This window comes from Phoenix dactylifera, chromosome 4 (genome assembly GCF_051530095.1).
Source record: "Phoenix dactylifera cultivar Ajwa chromosome 4, Ajwa_hap1_PhDact_Kaust_v1.1, whole genome shotgun sequence".
Classification (NCBI taxonomy): Eukaryota; Viridiplantae; Streptophyta; class Magnoliopsida; order Arecales; family Arecaceae; genus Phoenix; species Phoenix dactylifera.
In genome coordinates this window covers 8365263-8379878 of record NC_143193.1, presented here as the reverse complement: position 1 = coordinate 8379878, position 14616 = coordinate 8365263, and positions in this window count along the sequence as shown.

Below are 14616 nucleotides of genomic sequence, written 5' to 3'. Positions count from 1 at the left end.
TTTAAAACTTTATTTGTCGGTTCTAACAACGATCTGTTTAGCATATTTTTAGGTAAACAGGAACCGGACAACAAAATTTTGGCGCCGTTGCCGGGGAGGCAAATCGAGAAGCAAGAACGATTACGAAGATCAAATTGAATTTTGGATGTCCGGAGTGAACGCACTCCGGTAGTAAGTTTTTTTATTAATTTTTCTTGTTTTGATTATTTTTAGTTAATAATTTCGTAGTTATTAAATTCTAAAATTTGAAATTCGGAATTTAAAATTTTGAAAAAAAAATCAAAAAAAAATTATTAAAAAATTTTTAAAAAAAATTTCTAAAATTCTAAAATTTAAAAATTTAAATTCAAAATTTGAATTCTAAAATTTAAAATTTGAAATTTAAAAAAAAAATTGCTAGTAATTGATAGGGTGCAATCCTCCGAGGTTTTAATACCTCTATTGGGGCTCCTCACAGAATAATCTCCAGAGCTTATTCAACGGGCATTCGGAGATTGACTGATTCATAAGGATTAGTTTTTAGTTTACATTCAAGTTATTCCTATATAAATTTTTTTAAAAAGAAAATTTAGTAAAAAATAGTAATAAAAAAATTTCCTTGCTCATTTAATCAATACAACCTAATGACATTCCATAAACTTTAAAAAAATCATTGAATATTTGCTGCATTAAGTATTAAGCATTTGCATAAAATAATTTAAAGGCAAAACCCATTAAAAAGATAAGGTCGGAAAGTCATTACCTGTCCTTAGCCCAAAAATCACCACCTTGCATATATATCCTAAGCCAAATTAAATTAAAATCAATCAGACGTTTGCCTTAGGATTTTCGAGCTCAATTAGGCTCTTGGAAAGAACCGGCTGAAAGCCACTCCAGTGAGAATTTAGTAATTGGTGATGTCTAGGAAAGTTTTACAACAGTGAGAACTGTTACGGGTATTGTGGTATCGGTGTATTCCTTCTGGCACCACCACACACCCCGGGACTTTCCTGGTCACTGGTTACTGGATCGCTTAACTGGTAAACTCAAGCTTAATCTGAAAGGGAGATTAGGAGCTGTCTAATCTAGAGAGAATTTCAGAAACTTTTTAACCTGATAAATCTCTGTGCAACTAGATTAAAAGCTACTAAACCTTCTTTAATCTCAAAATTAAAGAGCCAATCCGTTGTGTGGTGTTGATTGTGGTCATCTTAGTCTAGCCCTTCTTCTTCTCTTTTAGGATTTTGTTTAGGAGTCGAGTCTAATTAGTTGTGGATAATGTATGCATGGTAGAAGATCATTAAGGGGTAAATTAACACCATTTAATCCAGAGGTTGGAAAAAATTATCGTCACATCCAACGAATTATTAATCAACCACCAATCTCTACAATAGGTGATCATATTAGAACCCTGAATGAATTATTCGCTCCTGCATCCGCTAGTCCACCTACATGTATAGTGTTACCAATAAATAACGCAGCCCAATTTGAAATTCGGGCTGCGACAATAAATATGCTACCCAAATTCCATGGGTTTGAAAGTGAACAACCCTACATTCATCTAAATAAATTCATGACAATTTGTCAAACTTTCAAAAATCAAAATTTAGATGAAGAAAGTGTAAAATTGAGATTGTTCCAATGACCTTAGAGGATCGAGCCGCGCAATGGCTATATTCTTTGGCCCCAAATTCTATCACAACATGGGAACAACTATCTAGGAAGTTCATGGCAAAATTTTACCCCATGATTAAAATAGAAAAAAATAAGGATGCCATAAGAACTTTCAGAGAAAAATCTGAAGAGGAATTTTTCCAAACTTAGGAACGATTCCCTGACTTGTTGGTCAAATGCCCAGACCATGGGCTTGATAAGGCTGATCTGGTCCACTTCTTTTATAAAGGACTACTTCCGGCATATAGAAACATGATTGAGTCCATGCACAAGGGTAGGTTCATGAACCAAACTCCGGATCAAGCCTATGAATTTCTTGTTGGCTTAGCGGAGAACGCCCAAAATTGGAGTAGCTATGGTGAGGAAGTAAATAGAGATGTTTGGGTCTAGAAAACCAGGTAATTATGAAATAAAAACAGACCCAGATCTCAAAAATATCATATCCAATCTGGTAACTGGAGTGAACAATATAAGTAAAAAGTTTGATGTTTTCACTGTTTCCACTAGTTCGAGTTCATATAAAGAGTTAAATCCCATCATGAAAGTGGATTACAAGTCACATAGTTTATGTGTCTTGTGTAACAGTCCGGAACATCTAGTGGAGTGCTGCCCTAATCTGCCCACCATAAAGGCCGAGCAAGCAAATGCCCTAAATTCAAATAGTGCCTTCAAAAAGCCCACTCCCAATTCATTCAGCCCAGTCTACCATCCTAATAATAGGTTCCACCCAAATTTCTCATACAAGCAAAATGAACCTATTCAACATCAAGGTGATCTACCAGGTTTTCAGAACAACTTCCCTAGGATAGGTCCATCACAAATGAACCAACCTTTGGTCCCATCTGTACCTCCTTATAATGCCCCTATCCCATAGCAATTTTCACCATTAGAAACCATGATGGCTAATATGATGAAATAACAACAAGATTTTATCAAGCAATAACAACAGACCAATACAGCCCAAGCCCAAACTAACCAATTCCATACGCAAGCAATTGCAAAACTTGAGATTAGTCTAAGTCAAATAGCAAACTCTCTAGGGGATAGGAAGAAAGGTGAACTACCTAGTCAACCAGTGCCTAACCCTAGTAGACAACAAAATCAAGGGCCGAGAGGCCAGTTTCAGATTGATTCTAATGGAAATCCTACCCATGAAGTCCAGGCAATTACCAATTTACGGTCTGGAAAGCAAGTGGACAACAAGGTCCAACTTCCTGTACAAGAAAAAGAAGAAAAGCATGAACCGAACCCCACTCAGAAAAAGGCACAAGAACAGGAAACACAAGGAATAGAGGAGAAACCAATAGAGACATACACACCCAAGGCTTCCTTTCCTAGTAGACTACAAGATTCAAAGAAAAAATATCAGTATGATGAAATCATGGAAGTCTTTAAAAGTGTCTAAATAAATATACCTTTTCTTGATGCCATACAGCAAATTTTCTTCTATACAAAATTCTTGAAAGACCTCACCACGGTCAAAAGAAAAACCAGCATTCCTAGGAAAGCTGTTATGGCTGCACAAGCTTCATCTCTCATTCAACAACAGATTGCCCCGAAATTCAAAGACCCTGGTTGCCCCACTATTGAAATAAAAATAGGAGAGACGATCATCCAGAGAGCCCTATTAGACTTAGGAGCCAGTGTGAACCTACTTCCCTACTATGTGTATCAAAAGTTAGGTTTGGAGAAATTAAAGCCCACAAATATTACCCTTTTCTTAGCAGATAGGACGGTGAAGTACCCCAAGGGGATTGTAGAGGATGTAATAGTGAAGGTAAACGAGTTTTACTATCCTGTGGACTTCGTTATCCTTGAGACCGAACCTGTAATACATCCAAACATTCATACACCTATAATTTTAGGTAGACCTTTCTTAGCCACAGCAAATGCTGTGATAAATTGTCGAAATGGCATGCTGAAGTTATCTTTTAGCAACATGAAAGTCGAGCTTAATGTCTTCAACATAAGTAAACAACCACCAGACGATAAAGAAATCAATGAAGTTGACCTGATTGAAAGTCTGGTCCAGGAGACTTTCTTACAACCTTATAGTAAGGACCCTTCGAGGCTTACCTTGCTCATTCCGAGGAAGGGGTCAAGCATGCGTTCCCTAATTCTGTTCCTTGAGCATAGATCGTCATCAGCCGACTGTTCTTCCTCGAACTCTTCCAAAACCATTCTTAGATAATGGTTAAAACAAAATGAATCTACATTTTGTCTGGCTGAAGATATAAAACTTAGCACTCTTGGGAGGCAACCCAATATGTAAATATTATAAAAAATAAAAATAATAATAATAAAAAAATTAATAAATTACTAACATGCAGGTTTGGGGGTTTTTGGCTTCAATTATCAATTTGCCTACCCATATCAGGTAATTTCTCCTCTGCTCTATTACTGCTTTAAAATTTCTTTAACATTGAGGACAATGTTAGATTTAGATATGGGGGTGAGAATATTTTTGATTTCTAAAAAAAGGATCATAAAAAAAATAAATAAAAAAAAGAAAAATAAAAAAAGGAAGGGGATTTCAAATTTTTAACTCAAATTCTAATCTTTTTGGCTGTACAAACTAGGAATTGCTTTGACAATAACTTTGAGTTAAGGAATATGATAGCAGTTATAGTTTGAGTTTTCGTCTCACCTATCTTCTGCTAATATGATAGAAGACGATTTAGCACCTACACGTAAGCACATGAATAGTGAGGTATATAAACTTACAACTAATATGAATACTTTTAATCTTCTGGATAATTTAAAATTATATGTGTGATGAACACCCTATAAAAAAAATAATAAAAAAATAAAAAAAAAGAAAAAAAAATAAAACGAGTTTATTTTAAGTCTTCTCGCTGAGTAACCGGGCCTCTTGTCTGGCAAGCAGCGAGTGTTCGCGTAAAAAGGTGAGGATGACTGAGATTAAACTCTGAGTGACTGATTCGGCCTTGGAGCCTAGTTGACTTGAGTTATTAAGCCTGTTAGGGTGTCTTTACACCTAGTGCCTTGAGCCATCTGGATCGAAAGTCATTAGCCTAACACTCGCTATACGGGTCAGCTAGAAAGCTTAATAAGGCTAGATATTACACAAGTCATTCTTCTTAGCATTCAGCTTGATTAAAAGTTAAATCTCGGGTGTTCATTACCATTTAACTCTAGAAAATTTTGAAAATTAGAGTGATCATGTTGGAAGTAAGTGAAAACCACTCATTTATATGATACTATCTTGCACCTCACTACATTCTCGACTTGTTAGCAGATAGATGGGGTGTAATGAAACTTGAGTTAGAGTATGCTTAAATATGATAGCAACAAATATCTATTGTCCTTGCAATTCTAGTTTCATACAGTAATACTTATTCAAATTTCGAGTTAAAAATTGAAAATCCCTAACTGATGAAGTTTGTGGGTAACTTCACTGCAAACCCTCTGGTGCTTTCGAAAAATTGTTCTCCCAAGTGTAGGAGAATCGCACAAGTTGTATAACTCGGAAGTCTAAGGTCGATTCTTCAGGGAACGGTCTATGAATTATTAGCGTAATTTTTAAATGTAATTTCCAGTTGGTTTTTAGAAATTAAAAACAAAGAATAATAGACCAATAAATAAAGTTCGATGATATAGAGAAGGCTAGGGATCCGGAATTCTTCTTGACAATATTACTTTCAATAAATAAACTCGGCGATTCTTGATTAAGGATTAATATGATAGAGTAGTTCTAATCATGGAGTATACAATCTAAGAACATGTATTCAACATCCAAGTATTTATCGTGCCGGTTACGTCTACGACAAATCAAGCATCAAAACAATCCATGCATCAATATATATAAACCATACAAGTCTATCTCATAAATGAGTATGCAAGAATCAAAGTCATACCAATAGATATTACACAATTAGAATACAAGTTTAGAGTATACTTGATGAAAGCAACATACCAAGGGTTCATCCATCACCCTTTGCCAAAAGAAATTAGCCTCACCATTTTTTTTTTATTCTTTTCGGAAACAGGGCATCCCCTGTTTCCTCTTTTTTTTTTTTCTTGCCTTCCCAAACGGCTGGAGCTCCTCCTCTGTTTCCTTCGTTCAACCACAGCAACCCCCGCCTCCTCTGTTCTTCCTCTTCTTCTCCCCAAATGAGCCTCCCCCCTCCTCCCAGCCGAGAGAGATCCTTATATAGTTCGTGAGAGCCCTATTGCTCGCCGGGAAATGGGCGCGGATGGCTATGGAGTAGTTGATTGCGGACGCTGGAAACCCTAGGCGGTGATCGTGGGAGCTGGAGCTTGGACGATCGGGATAAATGGGGCTGAGAGGTAATCGCGGCTGGATCCGGTGCTGAGAATGGACACGATGGAGGATCGCCACAGACGCTGGGATCATGAACACGGGATAATCACGCTGAGAGCTGGACGCGTGAATGGAGGAGGCGGGTGCTGGGGCTGCGCGTGAGGATCACTGGAGAAGATTGCTCACGGTGCGACGCTTCACGAGAAGCTCGCACAGGATCTGGAGGCTTGATACGGGTGCTCCGCGGACGCTTGGGAGGTGATCGCGGTCAAGACGGGATTGCAGGGAGAAGAGGATCGGACGCCGTGGATGAAGCGGACGCTGGGACTGGGAGGTTGAGAACGCGGTCAAGACGGGAAGGGAGCTGATCACTGGTGCGGATGGAATCAGGATGCTAGGATTGGGTGCGGGAGATCAGATCACAGATCCTGGCTCACGGACGGCTGGAAGCTTAGGTTGCATTGCGAAATTTGGGGAGTCGCTTGGGTGCGCGGAAGAAGAGTCATAGACTCTGTTCTGTAGTTGGGAGGATGCATCCTTTTTAGATGAATTTATATAAAATAATGTTAAAAATTATAATAAGTGCTAAGGATAAAATATTAATCATGCAAATGTAAACATCTATTATTTATCATTATTTTGCTAGCATTAGGCTAAGTTAATTGGTACTTAAATCGCACTTTTGTGCTCTCATCACCCTCACGAGACAACACTCGTCCACTAGGATAACCTAGGGGTTTAACGGCTTGTTGCACGTACTAAGTGCAATCGTGATGCTCTACGAAAGTGGGTACATATCTTAGTTTTGTGTACTTAGCTTCCATAAAAAGTCATAAGTTAGACTACATCTTTTGTGCCCTCATTTTATCATTTTCGCACTAAATTGCTAGAGACTAGCAATAAGCTAGTTGGAGGGTGTGATGAGAGCACAAAAGTGCAATCGTCATTCCATCTAAATTAGTATTATAGCTAATCATTAATGATAAATTTAACTAATAAACATTGTATTTGTGTCTGAGTGCAAGAAATCCAAGAGACCCAATAACATTGGGTTTGAGCTCAGTTCATGCCAGCGTGCCAGCCAGCAACAGCCCGTGCCATGCCTCAGCATCAGCCGTCCACGATGCTTGCACGCGGATCAGCACTCAACATCTTGGCAATTCGTGCTTCCGGGTCCGCGAGCAAATCCCCCAGGAACCACATTTCCAGCCTCCCAACGCGTCCACAGCAGCACATCCTCCCCTATTTTCTCGCTTTCCCGTCTCATCCCGCGTCCCCCTCGTCCCGATCCGCAGTGCCCCAGCTCATCCCGCAGCGTCTCCTTCCTTCCGTGTTCGGATTCACAGCAGCCTCCTCCGCCTCAGCCCGCATCTCCTTCCTTCCGATCGATCCCAGCATGGCCCGAAGAAGCAAGGCCACGTCCTCCTCACAGCGTTCGTAATCAGCCCTCGTCCCGAATCAGCGCCCATCAAGCAATAATCGGCTCCTCCCGTCGATCCCACAGCCAGTCTCCAGCCTCCGCCGTGCTCCAGCCAACCATTGGAGCTCCCAGATTCATGCGTCCGTCTTCCTCTTCCGCTTCATCATCGGCATCTTCCGAGTTCCAGCATCCGCGAGCAATCATCCCACGCATCACCAGCCATCCTCTTCATCCAGAAAGCGTCCCAGCTGGGATGAGCATCATCGCCTCTTCCACATCCCGCGACCCCCTCTCCATGATCGCTGCATCTGCGCCGGATCTTCACCCACGATCAGCGCCCAGCGATCACGCATCCTCTCCACGTGCTCGCCGGCTGATGGGACCTATATAAGGAGGCCATCGATAGGGGACGAAGGGGGGTGCAGGGTGGAGGCCAAGAAACAGAGGAGGGGGAGTGGTCGGCTGGTTCAAAGGAGAGGGAACAGGGGAGTGCTCTGTTTCTTTTGGAAAGAAGAAAGAAAAAAAAAAGAAAAGGGAATTAGTATTTTATGCTCCACCGTGGGAGAGAGAGGGAGAAGAGATTTGTTTTTGTTTTCTTTTCTTTATTTTATTTGCAAAATAGAAGGAGTATTAGGCCTCTAATCTTCAATTTTATTTGTAATCAGTTTTCTTTTTATGCAATCCATAAATTTATTTTTTTATGCAATCTATGTTCTAAGTTTTAGTTTTCTTAAGCACTGTTTTCATCCATGTCCAAGTTTTCCTCTGAATAGTTAAATATTTCATTAAATTTATAAATGCTCTTCGATTCCAAGTATCCGTCTTTTGTTTACTTTCAAATAGAGAACATTCTCTGATAAACTAGAGAATCATCCCCGACGTAATGTTTTTCTTTTATCATTCAACAATTGATTTTAAATCCGAGTGAACGTTTTAATTTTTATGCAACTCCAATCGCCTTCCTGTGGATCGACCTCTTATGACCACTATTCTTTGAGTAGAACAGGTAAGAGTAAAATTAATTTTAAACTTTGTTTGTCGGTTCTAACAACGATCTGTTAAGCATATTTTTAGGTAAACAGGAACCGAACAACAACGAGTCAACTCCTAAAAAACTCAAGTTGGCCCTAGAAAAAGGTAAGCCAACCCCTTTACACCTGACAACTGTAACGGCTAATTTTTTTGGGAGTCTGTACAATTGCTTTCATCTCACAATGACTCTATTAATAGTCTAACGGCTAGCAAAGTGTTCCAACCTTCTCCAAAAAATATAAATGCATAAAAACATTAAAAAAAAATATGAGAGCTCAATCACTATAAAGAAATATTTATCAGAGCAAGAAAAGAGAAAGCTTTAGTGAGTAAATCATCTAAGAGCTTTTGTTGTGAGCTGAACGATCACATCTTTGACATCAGAAAGTTGGTGAAGCGCCTTCAAAAGCAATCAAGTCAACCAACAAATTCTAGCTTCATTTATTATTTTGCATTTATTCTTTACGAGCTACATTCATTGTAACATCTTTACTTCTTTCTATTCTTTACTGTAACAAGTTTTAGAGATTGAAATTTGATGAAAGGTCTATCCAAACCTGAAATTGGATTGTGTTGAGCTTGGGATAGGCTCAAGAAAAAAGTTTTGGTTGATTGCCTCAAAAATCAACTGGGTTGATTGTGAATCCGAAAAAGAATCAGTTGAAGGTTTTGATTGATTGACCTCGAAAAATCAATAGGGTTTGGTTTTGAATTCAAAAAGTAATTGGACTATAATCTGGGTTATAGATTATAGTAAAATTTCTAAAAATAATTTTTTGGGAAGTGGGTGTAGGTGTATGGTTAGCACCAAATCACCATAAATTTTTTATGTTTTGCATTATTTGTTTTACTTGCATTTATTTTTAGCATTTTTGCTTATTAGTTTACTACTAAAGTTTATCCTTTTTCATCAAGTATTAAATACCCCAGCATTATTAGCTAAAATTTTTGAAAAACCAAATTCACCCTCCTCTTGGGCTATATAGCTGGGCAACACAATTGAAGGGCTAGACACAAGGGACGAGCTGAAGGAGAGTGAGGAGAACTAGCCTAGGAGTTGGTGCAGGTCTCCTTACAGGAAGTTGAGCTTGATCGAACTGTTCAAATCGGCTCCAACTTAAGTGAAGAAAATTGAACTGAAGTAATCAACTTTTTTCGAGCCAATGTGGATGTCTTCGCTTGGTCGGCTACTCACATGCTAGGCATAAGCCTCGAGATGATGGTTCACAGGCTCAATGTGGATCTGATCCACCGACCTAGAAGAGGAGGAACTTCACAGCGGATAGACAACAAGTCATCAACGAAGAAGTTGATAAACTCTTGGAGACTATCTTTGTTTGTGAGATGAACTATCTTGATTGGTCGGCCAATATTGTACTTTCAAAAAAAGCTAATAAAAAATGGCGGGTTTGCATTAACTACACTAACCTGAATAAGGGTTGCCCGAAGGACAACTTTCTGCTCTCGAGGATCGTTCAACATGTAGATACGACCTCGGAACATCAGCTGCTAACCTTCATGGATGAGTTTTTTGGGTTCAACCAAATCCAAATGGCCCCCAAAGATGAGGAGAAAAGAGCCTTCCTCACTAATAAGGGCCTCTAATGTTACAAGGTAATGTGGGGCAACTTACAACGCCTTATCAACAAGATCTTTAAGGAGTAGATCATTCGAAACATAGAAATGTATGTGGATGATATGCTATGAAAAACCAAGCAGCGGAGCAACACATAGCCGATTTGGAGAAGACTTTTACAACTCTTAGAGAGTATCGGATGAAGCTTAATCCAATGAAGTGTGCCTTCAGAGTTTCCTTAAGAAAATTTCTTGGGTTCAAGGTAACGTAGGGCGACATTAAGGTAAACCCGAAGAAGATCCAATTAGTGTAGGACATGCAGCCCCCAAATACCGTTAAAGAGGTTCAACGCTTGACTAGTCGGGTTGCTGTGCTGGTGAGGTTCATCACCAGATCGGCGAAGCATTGCCTCCCATTCTTTAAGGCTCTCAAACATCCAAAGAACTTTCAGTTGACCAAGGAGTGTCAAGAGGCCTTCAACCAACTCAAAGAGTACCTTAGTTTGTCACCTCTCCTCACCAAACCATAGGCCGAAAAAATGCTTTAGATACACATAGTCGTTTCTCCTTTTGTTGTGAGTTTGGTTGTGGTACAAGAGAAAGAACAATGCCAAAAATAGATCTACTACACAAGTCAGAATTCTGCGCAACGCCGAGACTAGCTACTCCAAATTGGAGAAGATGATTTACGCCCTTATCATCTCAACTCAAAAGCTTTGACCCTTCTTCCAAGCCCATTCAATCATAGTTCTAACCGACCAGCCGATGAGACAAATTCTGCAAAAGCCTGAGAATACAGTTTGGTTGGCAAAGTGGTCAGTGGAGCTTAGAGAGTTCGACTTGAAGTATTAGCCTCAGTCATTTATCAAGGCGTAGGTGTTGACAGACTTTCTGGTAGAGTGTACGATCCCTAATGAGGATTCTACCAAGCTCTCCAAGAAAATAAAAGCGACAAAGTAGCCGTAGATCTAGCACGTAAATGGGTCATGAAGCCTAGGGGGCAGCGGAGCCAGACTCATACTCACCAGCCCAAATGGAGTGGTCACAGAGTACACTTTGCAGTTCGAATTTTCGGCCTCAAATTGTGAGGCTAAATATGAAGTACTCATAACTAGCCTCAGGCTTTCTAAGGAGCTTGGGATTTAGCAACTAAAGGTCTTCAACGACTCACAAATGGTCATTGGATAAGTACAAAGAATTCAAAGCTCGGGGGCCATCGATGATCAAATATCTATAAAAGATAAAGGACATTACCTCAACCTTTTGTAATAGATTCTTTGGAAGGAGAATGCAAGAGCCAAACTGCTGTCGAAATTGGCCACCTCAGAGATTGTCGAGTTGACCAAAGCCACCTACCTCGAAGTCCTAAAGGCATCGAGCGTCGTCGAGCCTAAGGTCGTCATGAATGCCACCATCGAGTTGACCTAGATAGACCTTCTCGTCGACTTTTTAAAGGATAGAAAAGAGCCTGCAGATTGAGCTATGGCCCACCAAATAAGGTGATAAGCCTCCCATTACATCCTCCTCGATGACAAGTTATATCGGAGATCGTTTTCATTGCGACTTCTTAGGTGCCTCCATCCAACCAAAATAAATTACATGTTTTAGAAGGTACACTAAGGCATCTATAACAATCACCTGGAGGACAGATCTCTGGCCTACAAGGTCATACAACAAAGATACTATTGGCCGACCCTGCAAAAGGATGCGGCAGAGTTCATCAAGAGGGGTGACTGATGTCACTGCCATTCAAACATTCAACGACCACCAACAATGCCACTGTTGTCGATCAGTGCCCCTTACCCATTCGCACAATGAGAGATCGACATCCTTAGACCTTTTTCTAATGGCAATTGGGCAGTGCAAGTTCCTCTTTGTAGCAGCAGACTACTTCATCAAATGGGGGGAAGTCAAACCAGTAGCTCAGATTATCGAGATGAAAGCTCGAGACTTCATCTGGCAGGCCATTATTTACAGGTTCGGACTCCTTCGGATAAGCATCACAGATAACGGGCATCAGTTTGACAATGCCCGATTTAAAGAGTTCTGCACCGAGCTTGGAAATGACCACCGATTCACTTCGGTGGTGCACCACCAGTCCAACAAAGAGGCTGAAGTGACCAACCATACAATCTTGCAAGAACTAAAGGCAAGACTGGATCAGGCGAATGGGTTGTTGGCCAAATAGCTCTACAATGTCTTGTAGGCATATCGGACATCTATCTCTTTGGGATGAAAGCTTTGATGACCAGACAAATTTAGATTAGCTACCAACCAATCTTGACCTGTTGGAAGAAACTAGAGAATGAGCTAAAATCTGTGTGGTGGCATACCAGTGGAAAGGAGCTCAGTACTACAACTCAAAAGTCAAAGGAAAGCTCTTCTAACTTGGTGATCTTGTCTTAAGAAAGACCGAAGCATCTCGACCAGGAGAGCTCAGAAAGCTGGGCCTAAATTAGGAGGGCCTATACCAAATAGCGAAAGCTGTACAACCGGGAGCGTATAGACTAGAGCAACTCGACAATACTCTGATTCTATGAACTTGGAACTCCAACAACCTTTGCATCTATTATCAGTAAGGTTCATTATATTTTGAGCTTATTTTCAATAAAAATCTTCTTATTACGTTTGCCTTTCAAGTCAAACGATTGTGACAAGCGTACTCGACCTGGGAACACCTAGGCCCCAACCTAAAACCTTCGAGGTCAATGATAGTTCGGCAATAAAAATGACTAAAAGGAGACACTCCGGGTTGACCTGTGACCTCCTCAGGCTGAGCTCACTCGAAATTTCTCTGGAGCAAGACTCTAGAGATGACCAACAAAAAAGACACCTCGGGCTGACTTGGGACTTCCTTAAGCTGAGCTCACTCGGAATCCCTCTGGAGCAAGACTCCTGAGATGACCAACAAAGGAGACACCCCGGGCCGACCTGAGACCTCCTCAAGCCGAGCTCACTCAGAATCCCTCTAGAGCAAGACTTTGGAAATGACCAATAAAGGAGATACCCTGGGCTAACTTGGGACCTCCTCAAGCTAAGCTCACTCTGAATTCCTCTAGAACAGAAGTTCGGAGAAGATCTCAGTAAGGGAGAGAACCCAGGCTGACCTGGGACCTCCTCATGCTGAGCTCACTTAGAATTTCTTGAGAGCCGAACTCTAGGAGGATCAACCTAGGAGCCCAACATAGGCTAAAGCTCCACATCGCTCCTTCCTAGACAAAATTAAATGCAAGGGGAAGAGTTCAGTGCGATGATCCGAACTCAAACCAAGAAATGAACAACAAAAAGTAAAGGCTGAAGTTTGGTATCTTGATTTTTTTTTTTTTTTACTTTTATTGTCTTTTAGTACATACATTGACCTCGGCATAAGCCAAGTATAAAGAGCTATAAGAGAAGACTGAAGCTTGGGGCAACGATTTGAACTCAAGCAAAAGTAAACAGTGAAAACAAAAACCAAACACAGATACTTGAAAAATTTTCCACTTTCATTACTTTTGAATTTTTACACAAACCTCGACAAAAGACAAGCAAAAAAAATAAAGTACATTAGGCTTGGCTAACCCGAGCAAAAAAGCAAAAGATAACAAGAAGAAGGATTTCATTCTTCACTTATGGCCCCCTTATTGTCTTCGCCGCTGCCACCACCACCTTGCCGTCTTCGCCACCGCTGACAACGCCGTCTTCGCCGCCACTGCTGACAACGCTGCCTTCACCACCATCGCCATTGGCGCTGCCTTCACGCTCACCCTAGCCTGCAGAGCCCGTTCCTAGGCCAGATAGGCATGCTCTTCAGCAGCCCCCCACTTCGCCTCAAGCTCCAAGCCGTGCCTCGAGAGCATCGTGATCATTTCGTATGCACAAACAATCTCATGGGCATGCTGAAAAGAAGAATAAGGATCGGTAGCCGAAATGAACAACTTAATGAAGGTTTGCAAGTCAGAAGCTTATCCGAATGATCGTGGTAATGGCCTCGTTCAAGAACTCTCTGACACTATAGGATTGCATTATCTCCTTGTAAGCCGGGAGTTGCATGGCTTGGACCAACTCCTTCGCCACCTCGGGTGTCGCTAGAGCCGAATCTTACTCTTGGACAGATCACCCTAGGAAGTAGATCCTAGAGGTGCGGGTCAGAGTTGAAGGGCCTTCCTTAGGAGCAGATGAGCTTGGACCTGACTGAGCCAAGCCACAGGCCTCGAAGGGGCGACCGACGTGGAGACATTGCGACAACAGAAGGTTGTGTGAGGACGACCCTCAGGAGACATGACCTCGACCTCAAGGTCGAGCGCCATAGTTTCCTCCTGAGGTAAAAGGCACCTCGGGAGAGACTTCAAGAACTGAAGCCTCGGCGGTGACCTCGGTGGTAGCTTCGGTAGTAAGGGCCGAAGAGGAATTCCCCTTGACTTTTTTTCTAAGGGGCTGGACCCTCGGCGACCGCGGCCAACCTCTGCTTCATCTTCCTTTCTGACGGATCAACATGAGTTCAGTCTTCATGGTGGCGAGAGTTGCAAAACCAAGGACAAAGTCAGAAAGGAATGTGATAAGGTGAAATGATAGAAAAAGTTCAGAATAAGCTTATCCTGGGGGTCGGCCAGGCACAGGTCGACGTTGATCAACGTCTCCTCGAACAACAACTCCTATCGAGTAAGGATCT